This window comes from Montipora foliosa, chromosome 3 (genome assembly GCF_036669935.1).
Source record: "Montipora foliosa isolate CH-2021 chromosome 3, ASM3666993v2, whole genome shotgun sequence".
Classification (NCBI taxonomy): domain Eukaryota; kingdom Metazoa; phylum Cnidaria; class Anthozoa; order Scleractinia; family Acroporidae; genus Montipora; species Montipora foliosa.
The window spans coordinates 67,429,324-67,441,823 of record NC_090871.1 but is presented as its reverse complement, the minus strand read 5'-3'; the positions used below and the strand labels follow the sequence as shown (position 1 = coordinate 67,441,823).

At 40.3% G+C, this 12,500-nt stretch overlaps 1 protein-coding gene across 4 annotated transcripts in view; it reads left to right on the top strand.

Moving 5' to 3' along the window:
• The window catches only part of LOC137998075 (ephrin type-A receptor 7-like), a 43,634-nt gene that overhangs the window by 3,418 nt on the left and 27,716 nt on the right, over positions 1 to 12,500 (top strand). The window lies entirely within an intron of this gene.

Genomic DNA, 12,500 nt, shown 5'->3' with positions numbered 1-12,500 from the left:
GAATCGCAAACTTGAATATTATTTCATTGATTTCTCTTGATTTTATTTTAATTATTTCGTAGGGCACATGATCGTCATGATCGTCCTGTAGAGTGTGCTTACCTTCGTCGCGTTTGCTAAATGGGCGTTTACCTGATCTAAAGTTCACTAATGTAGCTTTTTTTTATTGCTGGCAGTTGTAAGCTAAGATCGTCTTAAAATAACGCAAGCTTCTAAAAGTGCACCTCATGATCTCGAAAACGAGCTCGGTAACCCCCATTTTTTTTGCCTTTTTGGCAAAAGTAGATCATTACTTTTCTGCGCGGCAAGTTTAAAAAAATCTGTACGTGGGAACGTTTTGGGCGCGAACGTCCTTAAAAGTATTGAGAAGTCCTGAACATATCTGGAATTTTTCTATAGAAAACAAAACAAACTTGAATACTATTTCATTGATTTCTCTCGATTTTATTTTAATTATTTCGCAGGGCACGTGATCGTCATGTTGAGTGTGCTTACTATCGTCGCGTTTGCTAAATGGGCATCATCAGAACAAGCGCATATTTTAAAGGAGCCGCAATGCGACACATGCACTTGTGTTTTTCCCTCAGATCAATTTTTACACCTGCTCAACCTTGGCATTCATTTTTTTCTCTAATTATTATTCACTGACCATATTTCCTTGTGAGTTTTTCCTTCAAAAAGTGGTTTTCACGTTACGTCATGGCCGCCATTTTGGATGACACAAACAGTAGGTGTTTTGTTCGTCGTCTAGCATTTGCTCATTTGGCCATTTTTAACTGTCTCTAGAGGTTGGTTGCAAGCCGCCTATACACCAATTAAATTTACAGAATAGCATTATTCGCTAAATTAATTTCCTATTTACATTTATCAATCTACCTCCTGGACATAACAAGACAAGAATATTGCCTTTGAAAGAACAACTGAAATTTACAATATATGATCTAGTAAAATGCTAGAAATGATTTTCACAATTACAGTCCGTATAAAAATATACTAAAAACGTCATTTTTATAGCATCAAATAGAGAATGGGAAAATATACTTTCAAAAAAATTATGTGAAATGTTTGTATTTACAAGGTGACGGCAATGAAGTGTTCTTAAATGTTACATTATGGCTCCTTCTTGGATTCCAATGTCAATATCAATGTTCTTAAAGTCACAAAAGGCTTTTCTTCTAGCTTTTGATCCTCTAAGGCTTATTAGTGCGGATCTCAATAAAGCAAAGTATGTCCTTACTCTTATCCAGGATATTTTTTAGCATAATCTAAAGTTCTCCTTTCTTGATGGAGATCAGTTGAGTCAGTCTGCCATGGTATTACAAGCACTCCTCTCCCATACCGCCTGTTGACATGAAAATAAGGGGTGTGAAAGTTCCTTGTTCAATATTTAAAACCCTCCTCGAGTACGGAAGCTTCTTCTCGTTCTAGTGATTGCGGTATGTCTGTTGCAGTTCCAGGTCACTTTTCGAATAAGGCTTAGGGTGACAGACCCTCACGTCAAAGAATCGTGATTGATGGTTCTCCCGCGTGCCTGGATGTCTAATCTCGCATCTGGAGCGGTCTGGAGCTCGATTAGAACCCCTTCTTAGCTGTTCTCCAGCGATATCTTGAAGGACTGGCTCGATCTCAACATCGCTCATGATACCATACTCAGGACTTCGGCTTCTAAATCCCCGGCTCAGCTCATTGTGACGCTGGGTAACGAACCCACCTCGCTTGCATATCATTGCGTGATCTACTGTAAAAATGTCGCCGCATACACAGGTAGAGGGGATATCATCAACTGGCCAATCATAGCGTAGTTTGATTGCGTCACGGAATTTCCTCATTTTTAGGTTGAAACCCCATTTCCCGAAGGGGGAGTACCGTCAGCCAAACTGATGACCCTTTTTCCGCCGCAACGTCAAGTGCTCGCTGGACTTTCTGGGGAGCTACCTCTCTGATATGCTCTGCCCAGTTGTGGGGCGGCTTTGCTCTCTTTCAATTCTCATTACCTGTTGTAGTGGCTTGACAGAGAATCGTCTGGCGTCTGATGGGATTCAGCTATGATTTGTTAGACCAGCGGGGTGGTAACTTTAACAGAGGATTGCTCGAAATTTGCTTCAAAAAACGGGTTTGTCATGCCTAGCCCCCCTAAACGGACTGGCAGAACGGTAAATCAAAAAAATACACATCGTCACAGCCGTACAACCAACCTTGCAGGTGTGTTCCACAATTGCAGGGATAAGCACTTTCGACATGGCGTTCTCTAGCTGCTCTACCAAATTTTGAATATCTGGCAGAGTTCTCAAAAAATAGGTCCAACGATATTTCAGGCCAAATGTGTAAGCAGCATAACATGCTTGCGTCTGCCAGCTTGGTAACCTCGCTGACCCAGTTGGTCACCCTCTCACTCACATATTCCTCTAGTAGTACCGTGTCCATATCATCTGCTTCAAATACAGCCTCACTTCCAGACTTTTGTAACGAAACATAGATGGATCGGAGGGAGACGCTCGCCTCAACCACATCTCCCTTAGCAACGTTCATTACACACTTTCCAATAATCCTTCGTATTACCTCACCGACCGCAATAGGCAGCACCGCACCCTCGCTATTATCCAGGGGAATCAACCGGCTTGCCACCAGTGGCTCTATGATTGCAGGATCGATTGTCATTGTGGCTATAGCCTAGCATAGTTTTGTAGACGACTGTTTAAAGGACTTGCAAGCCAGGATTCTTCAAAAGTGATCAGCGTCAACCCCGTATGGCCCCCTTGATCCCTTTGTTTTTAATGCAACCTGCCTTACCATTTCACCATTTATCCCTGAGTACACCGATTCAGGGATATCATCGTCAATCAGCCCGAAGAGAAGTGAGCCCCAACGTTGTTGGTTGTAGATTTGGGTGTTTCTACTTTAACTTGACCATAAAGGTAAAGTAACTTTATTTAACGTCGGTAGTTCCTTCAGCTGCGAGGCTGGTATGCCCCTTACCCCCCCTACCTCTGACAGTGCTCCGTTTTAAGGGGATTTAAAGCTATAGCTACAGGGATCAGAGAAAAGTCGAAACAAACGTTTAAGTCACCGAGGATCGAACCGGGGACCTCTCGCTCCGAAAGCCGCGCAATAGCCAACTGAGCCACGACTGCTCCATGACGTCATCCGTTAGCTCCAGCACGCCCCCAGTTGACGTTTCGTTAAGGAAACGTAGCGCTGAGTCGATTTGTTCTTCGAGCGCAAGCTTAGCTAGCTTTAAACTTTCCAATACGTCCCTGAAGAATTCTACCTTCACGTAACAACGTGCTAATTTCCCCTTCTTTACAGAGCGGAAGGCGCTAAGATAAGACTTGCTGATGGTCTTTTGTTTTGGATTTCGGGCTTGGCTTTTGTAGGGCTACAGCCAAAAGAAAGCTGCTTTCAATGATATGTGCTGATTGTCGGAGCTGCCATTCCAGTAATTAATATGCAATGCAATTTTATCAATAAATTCCCCTTCCAATTTTTCCATACGGCACCAGAAATATACTCTTTTTCCAGGTTACAATCTTATTATAAGCATCTGTTATGATGAAGGTCGGATTAACAATGGGACTGCCATCACCCCTTAGATGGCTTATCAACAACGTAGTGCTCTGGCAGACACCCCAGCACACTCTCATTGTCTTGATCGTTCTGCTCTGTCTGCTCTAGCAGCTGTGCGTCTCCTGGGATTTCTGTAGTACTAACACTGGCACTGGTCATATGCAAATCACTTCTTGCTGTTTCTTGCGAATTAGCATATCGTGATTCATCACTCTCTGCCGTTTCAACATCCAAATTAGATAAATCTGTACTGTCTGAATGATCAATATTAGAAGCAGACTGAGTTCCGCCACCATACATAGATTAATCAAACCCTAACATCGCCCTCGAGTTACTCAAGCTAATGTCCACTGACCCTTCTTAAATTTTTTCACGTTTTGATGCCTGGTCCCCCAAATTTTGAACTTTCAGTCCAAGGTGTCTATACCCTTCAGCGTCCCACAGATCTATCATAGCCTTTATGGATCCCTTTTTCCTTCCAGTTCCACTGATTAACTAGGGCTCTGTCGGAGTTTATTAATTCCTGTGCCTTTCTTTTGCATTCGAGCACGTCCTCGTTCATTTGATCCGTCCACTTCACCTTTTGAGTTCTTGACAATCATCTTGTGGTGGCTGTACGCTTTGTGATATTTTCATCTAGTTTCGAGTTTTATGCCACGTATTTTGAACCAAAGCCCTCAGTAAGGTCTAATAAATGTTCCAATGGATACACATTGACGGTTAAACGGTTAGAAAGGATAAAAAAAATGAAATGGAGTTTACAAGTAGCGGAGCAAGCAGTGACAAGTCATGATCATGAAGCTTTGCAGCTTTCATAGTCTTCAGCAAAAACAATTTACGAAACGTAACAAAGATCTGTACAAATTTATATGAACCCTGTCAGTAACTATCCTGGAGAGAAGGTTGCAGTTTGCAAGCTACTGCTTGCGCAGTAAGGAAGAAAGAGACGGCGATTTCCTTTTTTCAGAGCCAAACACGTTGCCGCCTACGTGGGTAATCCTGCAAGTTTCTTTATCGATCAATTAACTACCTACCAGAACAACTGACTGGCGGCGATGCCCAATATGGATAGCCCATCGACCAGATGATAGTGATGATACTTAGCTTACGCCTGTTGTCGGGTGGAGCATGTCATTTTAAGGTCATTATTTTTACCAGGGCAAACATCCAAAATTGACCAAGAGAATACGTCGAGGATTCTCTTGCATCGATAGGTAAACCATCCTACATACACATGTACCCTAACGTACCCTCAGCATGCAGGAAAGGACTGTGCTTCCTTTGGAATCCAGTTTTTTCCCTTGGAATTCATATTGATCAGCTGAGCACAAAACCATCGTAGTCTTGTTGAGAACCGCTGAGAAAAAGGGTTGTTGACGACAATCGATACGGACTGCCTTTCTCTAATAACAATAATAATAATAATAATGATAATAATAATAATAATAATAATAATAATAATAATAATAATAACAACAGTTTATTGAAACACATTTACGCATTTAAAAATGAATTACAATGTGTATTTACAATTAAATAAACATTAAAAAACATATTGAATATAAAGATTACATAAAAATGTAGATTCTAAATATTATTGTTAAAAGAAATTATTGCACTAGAAAAAAAGCTTTTTTTAAGCCGCTCCGTTCTACACTTACATAGGGTTCTGTGGGTAGGATTTCTCATCGTACGTCCTTGCGCGCTCACCCTCGTCATTGTCAGGTGCTTTGAGAGAGGGCCCTTCCCGTCAATTTTCTTTAAAGGTCTAATACAAAGATCATTGCAACGAACGTCCAACCTTGGGTAGTCAGCAAGTTCACGTGCCCTGCTGTAGGTTTCTTTGGGAAAGATAATACCGAAAGTTCGTTTCTGGACTCTTTCGAGCTGTTCAGACAAATAGGAAGGAAAAGCATAATGCCAGACTACGCAGCTACATTCCAAAATAGAGGGTATCAAGGACACATGAATTGAGACTAGGTCAGCTGCTGGGACACCGCCCCGACGTAAAACACATAGAATATGCAAGCGTTTCGATGCCTTAGTAAATACTGATGCGATGTGTTCATTCCACTTTAAGTCATTCTGAATAATAAGCCTCAGGACCTTATGTGAGGTTACCACTTCTAACGGTTGATCATCAGTTGTTAAGGGGGCTAACTGGGGTTTTTCCGTGAAGAAACACGAACGCAACTCCTTGCATTTCTTAGCGTTAAGATGCATCCACTGGGAGGATGATAAGCTACCCTTACTAGGGTTCTCCGCCAAAGAGACATAGCCCTCCCCAAATCATTGACAATTATGAGGAACAAAATCGGGCCTAACTTGCTTTAACAGGGAGCCAGTCCGAAAATGTCTGATTTAACTTAACGCGTTGTTTTCTATCAGATAGAAGAAAAATGATGATCCAAGGGATCAGAAAAAGTCTAACGTTAATGTTAATAAGTGTTTGGAAAAGGATGTTATAACCTTATACGGTCAAAAGCTTTTGAAAAGTCCAAAAAGCAGACTCGGAGTTCTTCATTAGGACTTTCTAGTTGTAAAAGCCAATTATGGACCATATCTAACAGACAGTAAGATGTGGATGTTCCTTTTAGGCAGCCAAACTGCATAGGGTCAATCTTATCCCTGACATCCTCAATCAACTTAACCATGAAACCACAGAGTCTTCTAAAACCTTGGAAAGGCAAGGTGTAAGTGAGATTGGTCTTATATCACTCTCACGTGTGGGCTTTCTGATTTTAGGGATTGGGATGATATTAGATTCCTTCCAAGTGATTGGCATAACCCCACATAACCAAAAAAGATACGCTAAAAATAGTAGCAGCTGGAGTTGCCAGTTCAAAAGCAAATTCTTTAAAGATTCTGCTAGGAATATTATCGGGCCAATGGGCCTTATGAGGCTGAATTGCAGTAAGTCTTTTACAAACTTCGTAAGGTTGTACCATAGGTAACGTATCGCCCGTAGGGAGGAAAGCTGGCAGCGGGGGGATGTCCAAATTTACAGATGTAAAGAAGTTATTAAGCGCACTAGCTAATTCAGGATCAGATAAGGTCTTACCATCACGCTCTAATAAGAGATGAGTGGACTTCTCAGATCTACCAGACATCTTATTAACTATCCCCTACCACTTACGGCAGTTATCTCTCTTTAAATCTTGTACTTTCGTTTGATAAAAAAAATCGTTTGCGTTCAGCGATCATCTGCTGAACTTTGTTACGTAGGGATTTCCATAGGGGGGTGTTCTGCGAATGGAAAGCATTTTGACGTTCTTTGACAAACATTTTAATTGATGGAGGTATCCATGGCTTATCTGAATGGTGCAATTTTATAGACTTCAAAGGGAAGAAGCGATCTACTGCTCTTGTTAAATTTGACGTGAATGAGCTAACAAGCTTGTCCACAGATGGATTAATCAAATCCAAACCACGAGACCAGTTGTGGGTAGAGACCCACCTCCCAAAAGCGTCGACAGTATGACGAGGATAAAGACGGACAGGACGTTTAGCAGGGCCCTGGCTATGATTTTTGCTTCTAAGATTTACCCTGGGTAACCATCTAACGGAATTATGATCACTAGTTCCTAGAGGGGCCAAAACTTGAGGTTTATCATAGAGGTGAAACAGGTTAGTAATTATAAGATCTAGTATAGATGTCCCCGTAGTAGGTTGATCAACAACCTGTTTCAGACTATGAAAAGCTAACAAATTTGATATGTTAAAGTCATTAAAGTCCTCAAGGAGCACAATTCCACAATCAGGGTATTGGTTACGTAGTATATCAATAGTACTAACCAGGTAGTCATTTAGATCTTGGTGGTCCTTAGCGCTTAGTCCAGGTGGGTGGTAGACAATACAAACCATAATCAAGTGAAGCTATGATCCTCGCAGTTATGAACGCAATTATTGCAATTGCGAAGAGAAGCTAGAGAAGCCTGAAAAGGCTTAAGACTTCAACGGGGTTTGAACTCGTGACCTCGCAATTCCGGTGCGACGCTCTAACCAACCGAGCTATGAAGCCACCGACGTTGTGAGTTGGTCATTTGTGGGTTGTAACGTTCCCGTGAGGAATGAATCAATGATGAAATGATATATGAAATGGATCATATATGAACTGCGGATATGAAATCAAGTGAAGCTATGATCCTCGCAGTTATGAACGCAATTATTTCAATTGCGTAGAGAAGCCTGAAAAAATTCAGGATTTCAACGGGGTTTGAACCCGTGACCTCGCGATTCCGGTGCGAAGCTCTAACCAACTGAGCTAGAGGATCATAGCTTCACTTCATATCCGCAGTTCATATATGATCCATTTCATATATCATTTCATCAATACAAACCATAATGCAAGATAGTGGTCTAGGAAGACGTGTTGGGCGCAGAGCAAAGAGAACCACAGACACTCAACGTTCGGATCTCCAATTTCAGGCCGGCGCTTAGCGGAAATATCATCAGATATAAATAAGCAAATCCCGCCCCCACGGTGGACAGATCGGTCTTTACGACGGATTCTCTGACGCATTTATCCGTGGAGTGTAAATGTCTAAAGACAGTGTTCTCCAAACAGAAAATTTTCCAGTGCCTTATAGACTCTACCCGCGCGCGCATTCATTCATGCTAACTCGAGATTCTCTAACCAGCAGTTACCGCAGTCTTAATCACGAACATAGATTCAGCTAATGTTGTCAATAAACAGCCTAAGGACCGCAGCGATAAATTTGCAGACTACCGTTCAGCCCGTGTTTGTCAGCCGTTTACTTAACCAAGATCTCAGAATGTAGGAGAAATATCCCAAGATCATTATCCAATGGTGTCTTGCTGTTTTCTTAATAAGATCTGTGGGATACAGGTGATGTTGGTTTTACAAATAGTCACTTAACACGCATTTGTGACCGGTCAAGGTTTCCATCTATCTACAAACTACAAAAGTCAAAAGGGTGAAATCTTCTTTTTGCTTGCACTGCGTGACCACCAGTGGTTACTCAGCTCTAACATATTCACAATTTGTATTGACAGTTTCACTGAACCGTGTAGCAAATGGACAAGACCGTCTAAAATTTGCTTCCGTAAAATATTATTTTTATAGACGACCAAGATTCCCTGGATTACTAAATATTCTGCACAAAACAGAACTTTTCTACCAGCTTGTTGTCAGAAGAAACTTTCGATGATAATAACATAGAGGGCAAAATTACTGAATACTGATTGGTCAATGAAGAGGACATTTTTTCTTAATTTTGCTTGAGAAGAGGGCAAAATTACTCGCTCACGATTGGTCGAGCGCCAAAAATTCTCGCTCATGATTGGCTGAACGTACCTCTTCCACATTCAGTTGGTTTCTTTCTGTTTGAGCAAAACAACTTCGTCTTCTTCGAAGTTTGTCTTTTATTTCGCGCTGCATTCGCCGAAAAGGCATAAAGATTAAGAACTAGCTTTAAAAGAAGATCTGGAATTTGAATTTTCGAGTAACAAGCGGACGGGCAAAAGATTTTTTTCATGAAAAGCTTAAAAGTTGGATCGACTTACATGGCGCCCAGCGTAGCGGGATTGTGTGGTTGCAAAACAAAATGATTCCTTTCGTCAAGGGCTTTCAGTTTACCACGACAACTTGCAGCTCAACAAAAAAGGTCACAGAACAATTTGCCATTGACGGGAGGAACGAGTAGCTCAAATTTGGTGGATTTCTTTGGACAAACCGTTTGCTATATTTACGGATGCGTATTTGCAAGTGGTAAAAACCTCTACAGCACAGGTGAATAAAATAAATTGAAGCTTAACATTTGGTTTAATCGTTGTTACTGTTGTTCAGGAATGAAACTCGTATTTTCCTCTCGAGGGGATCTAAATAACAATCATCTATACTCGTTTTCGATGCAAAGAACAAGTTGACTTGCTTGTCTGTTTGTCAGTTGTTTTGCTTCCGAGCGAGCAAGTGTTTTAAGGACGTTCGCGCGAAAATTTTTCAACATTGATTTTTTTCTGAAACGTTTACCACTGTAAGATAATGAGTTAGTTATGTCAGAAATGTAAAAAAAATGGGGGGTCACCGACTTCGTTTTGGAGAGGAAATGCCCGGAAAACACTCAAAATGTGACAAAATCGGGCTTCGTTAGCGAATAAGGCCAGTGTCTGTAAACCCAAATATATTGCAATTAAATCGTTGAAGTGAAATCTTCTCTGCCAAATATTGTTTAAGTGGACTTATTAAGTGAATTTAGTCAACTGGTGAGGTTCCTTAAAGATCAAGTTCGCATTTAGCGACCACAGTTTCACGCGCCTTGCAGCCGCAAGATGGCAGGATTTGATGTCCCATGAGCAGAAATCTTGAAATTTTTTTAACTTCCCACATAGATTTTTTGTTCATTCTGGGACAACGTGGAGATAATTGTAAATAAAATCCGTTTCTGGAAAGAAAAATAGGGGTCACCGAACGACCAAGAGCGTTAAATCCAGGCAAAGCTATAGCAATGGCCTTTTGCCCTATCATTTCTCATTTTATTACTTAGCGCGCGCGCTCGTGTATGACGTGGCGTGCGCATTTGCGTGCGCAGTAAGGATGCGCAGAAACAATTGGCGCGAACGTCCTTAACTCCGCTTAGCTGACTGTTTTTCGAGGTGCCTCAACAGTGTTAAGAAAATTTTGCCCTCTATGTTATTAACAAGTAATCGCAATGGGTTCTCGTAAAATTAAGGATTAATATCACTTGTGTTTTCAGAAGTTGCTGAAGCAACTTCTGAAAACACGCGTGATATTAATCCTTAATTTTACTCGGCCCCATGCGATTACCTATACTAATGTGTTCATTCCACTGAGTCATTTCCTCCATCGTTGGTTGCTTTATATTATTTTTGCTGCTTCGGAGCAGGACAAATTTTTGTCAGGCGTGAATACTATACATAGTTTACAATTTTCATGTCATGATCTAAAGTGCGGCCACAATTACCAAATTGAAAATTTGGCGGAGACAATTATTGTTGAAATTTTTGGTTGAGCCAATCAAATTTTGGCAGCCTAGTGCGTAGGGGCCCTTGATCTTTTGGTTCGGAAGCTTGTGTGTGCCTAGGCAACTGATCTCGGTGTGTCATTGAATCGTCGCATTAAACATGGTTGAACCAGGAGGTGGTAAAGGTGTATACTACCAATATATATACCTCCAATGCATTTTTTTGCAATAGAAATCACTCTAGATTGGGTACTGGAAGAAGGATGCATGAAACGTCATTTTTACCTGGATCCATCACACAAATTAGCCAAACAAGCCTTAACAAATAGGTGAAAATTGATTATATGGTTGATAGATAAATTCGAAAAAAAAAAAAAACAAAACCTATACACTACACTAGAAATTTGAGAAATTTGGCGAACTGTATGCTCGATAAAGGCTCGATTGACGTTTTAATGCTTCCACGCGTGAAACCTTTACTCATTACCAAATACGTTCTGATCAACAGAAATTAGAAAGGTCTCAGGGTGACATTTCACTTAGCAAGTGCAATTAAGGTATAAATTCTTGGACCCTCTGATGATTTGAAACGCCTCCAAGAGAAGGAGATGTATTCTCGTACTTGATTCTTTTTGCTTCATATACAGTTAGATAAAGAAAGAATAAAAGAGATTCCAAGAAAGGTAGCCAGCCCAGCATCAGAAACAGCAACCAATAATTACAATAACTTTAATAAAAAGGTGATATATTCGGGGCAAGTTTTCTCAGAAAGCATTTCCTCAAAATGCACTGAAGGTTAATCCATTTCATACTGTTACAGGAGGATCATACAGTTACAGAAGGCAAGCCTTCCAAACTTTATTCTATTATCTACTTTCTCAAATGCCGGCTTAACATCACGCTTTTATAACTAGTAGATTAGACTATTGCAATAGTTTGCTTTATGGTTTACATCAAATTATAATTGACAAGCTGCAAAGACTTCAGAATGCGGCTACTAGACTTACCTTTAAACAACCGAAGTTTAGCCACATTACACCATTATTGTTCCAGTTGCACTGGCTACCAAATACATGAAAGTATCTCATTTAATTTAAGATTCTTTTGTTGTGCTTCAAAGCGGTCGCTGGTATAGTACCTCAGTAATTCTATTTGTAAGCTTATAAGTTTATAAATTCCTACTAAATACGAACTAAGGTCTAATCGAAAACTTCTCCTGATGGCCCCAAGAGGCAAAATGTTACTTACGCTTTGAGGAAGGGCCTTCTCCTCTGCTGCCCCGTACCTTTGGAATAGTCTGCCAAGTGGCATCACTGGCTTGGACTCTATATAATATAGTTTTAAGCGTGATCTTATGACTAAACATTTTAGCCGAGATTTTTATTTGTTGCCCCGTAATTTAGTGTTGTTATCCTTTTAAAGAAATTACTGGGTTTTGTTAATATTTACTTATATATTTCTAATTAGTTAGTCTTTATTATAAATGTACATTTTTATTATATAATTACATTTTTTGTGAAGCGCATTTGATCATATATTTTTGTAATTTGCGCTACATTAATTGTAGTAATAATTAATAATTATTGTTATTAGTACCGTTGCATTGTGGAAGGCGATGCCTCATGCTGAGAGGGAAGGTGTGCAAAGGAAAGCGGAGATGGGCAGATGTAGCCAGTGCAAGTCCCATGCCCAAAACCTGTGCATTAAAATATTATGGTTTGATGAAATTCAATGAGAACGAAAGGTTTAGGTTTTTCGTTTTCTCTTGTCCTTCCCTTGAGGTTAATAGCCTATCATCCTGTTCTGGTGGAGTTTTCCTCACCATTAGACAAAGTGGCTGTCAATAACGTGCAATCTGAACAAGGACTACATTATTCTTTGTTTTCCTTATCATTTTTGTTTCTACATGTAATGGTTGTCCAACTTTTATGTCTTTCCTTAGAACTTATAAAAGTCATTTGACGTTATGTATTGCTTCAGTTGTTATCAATT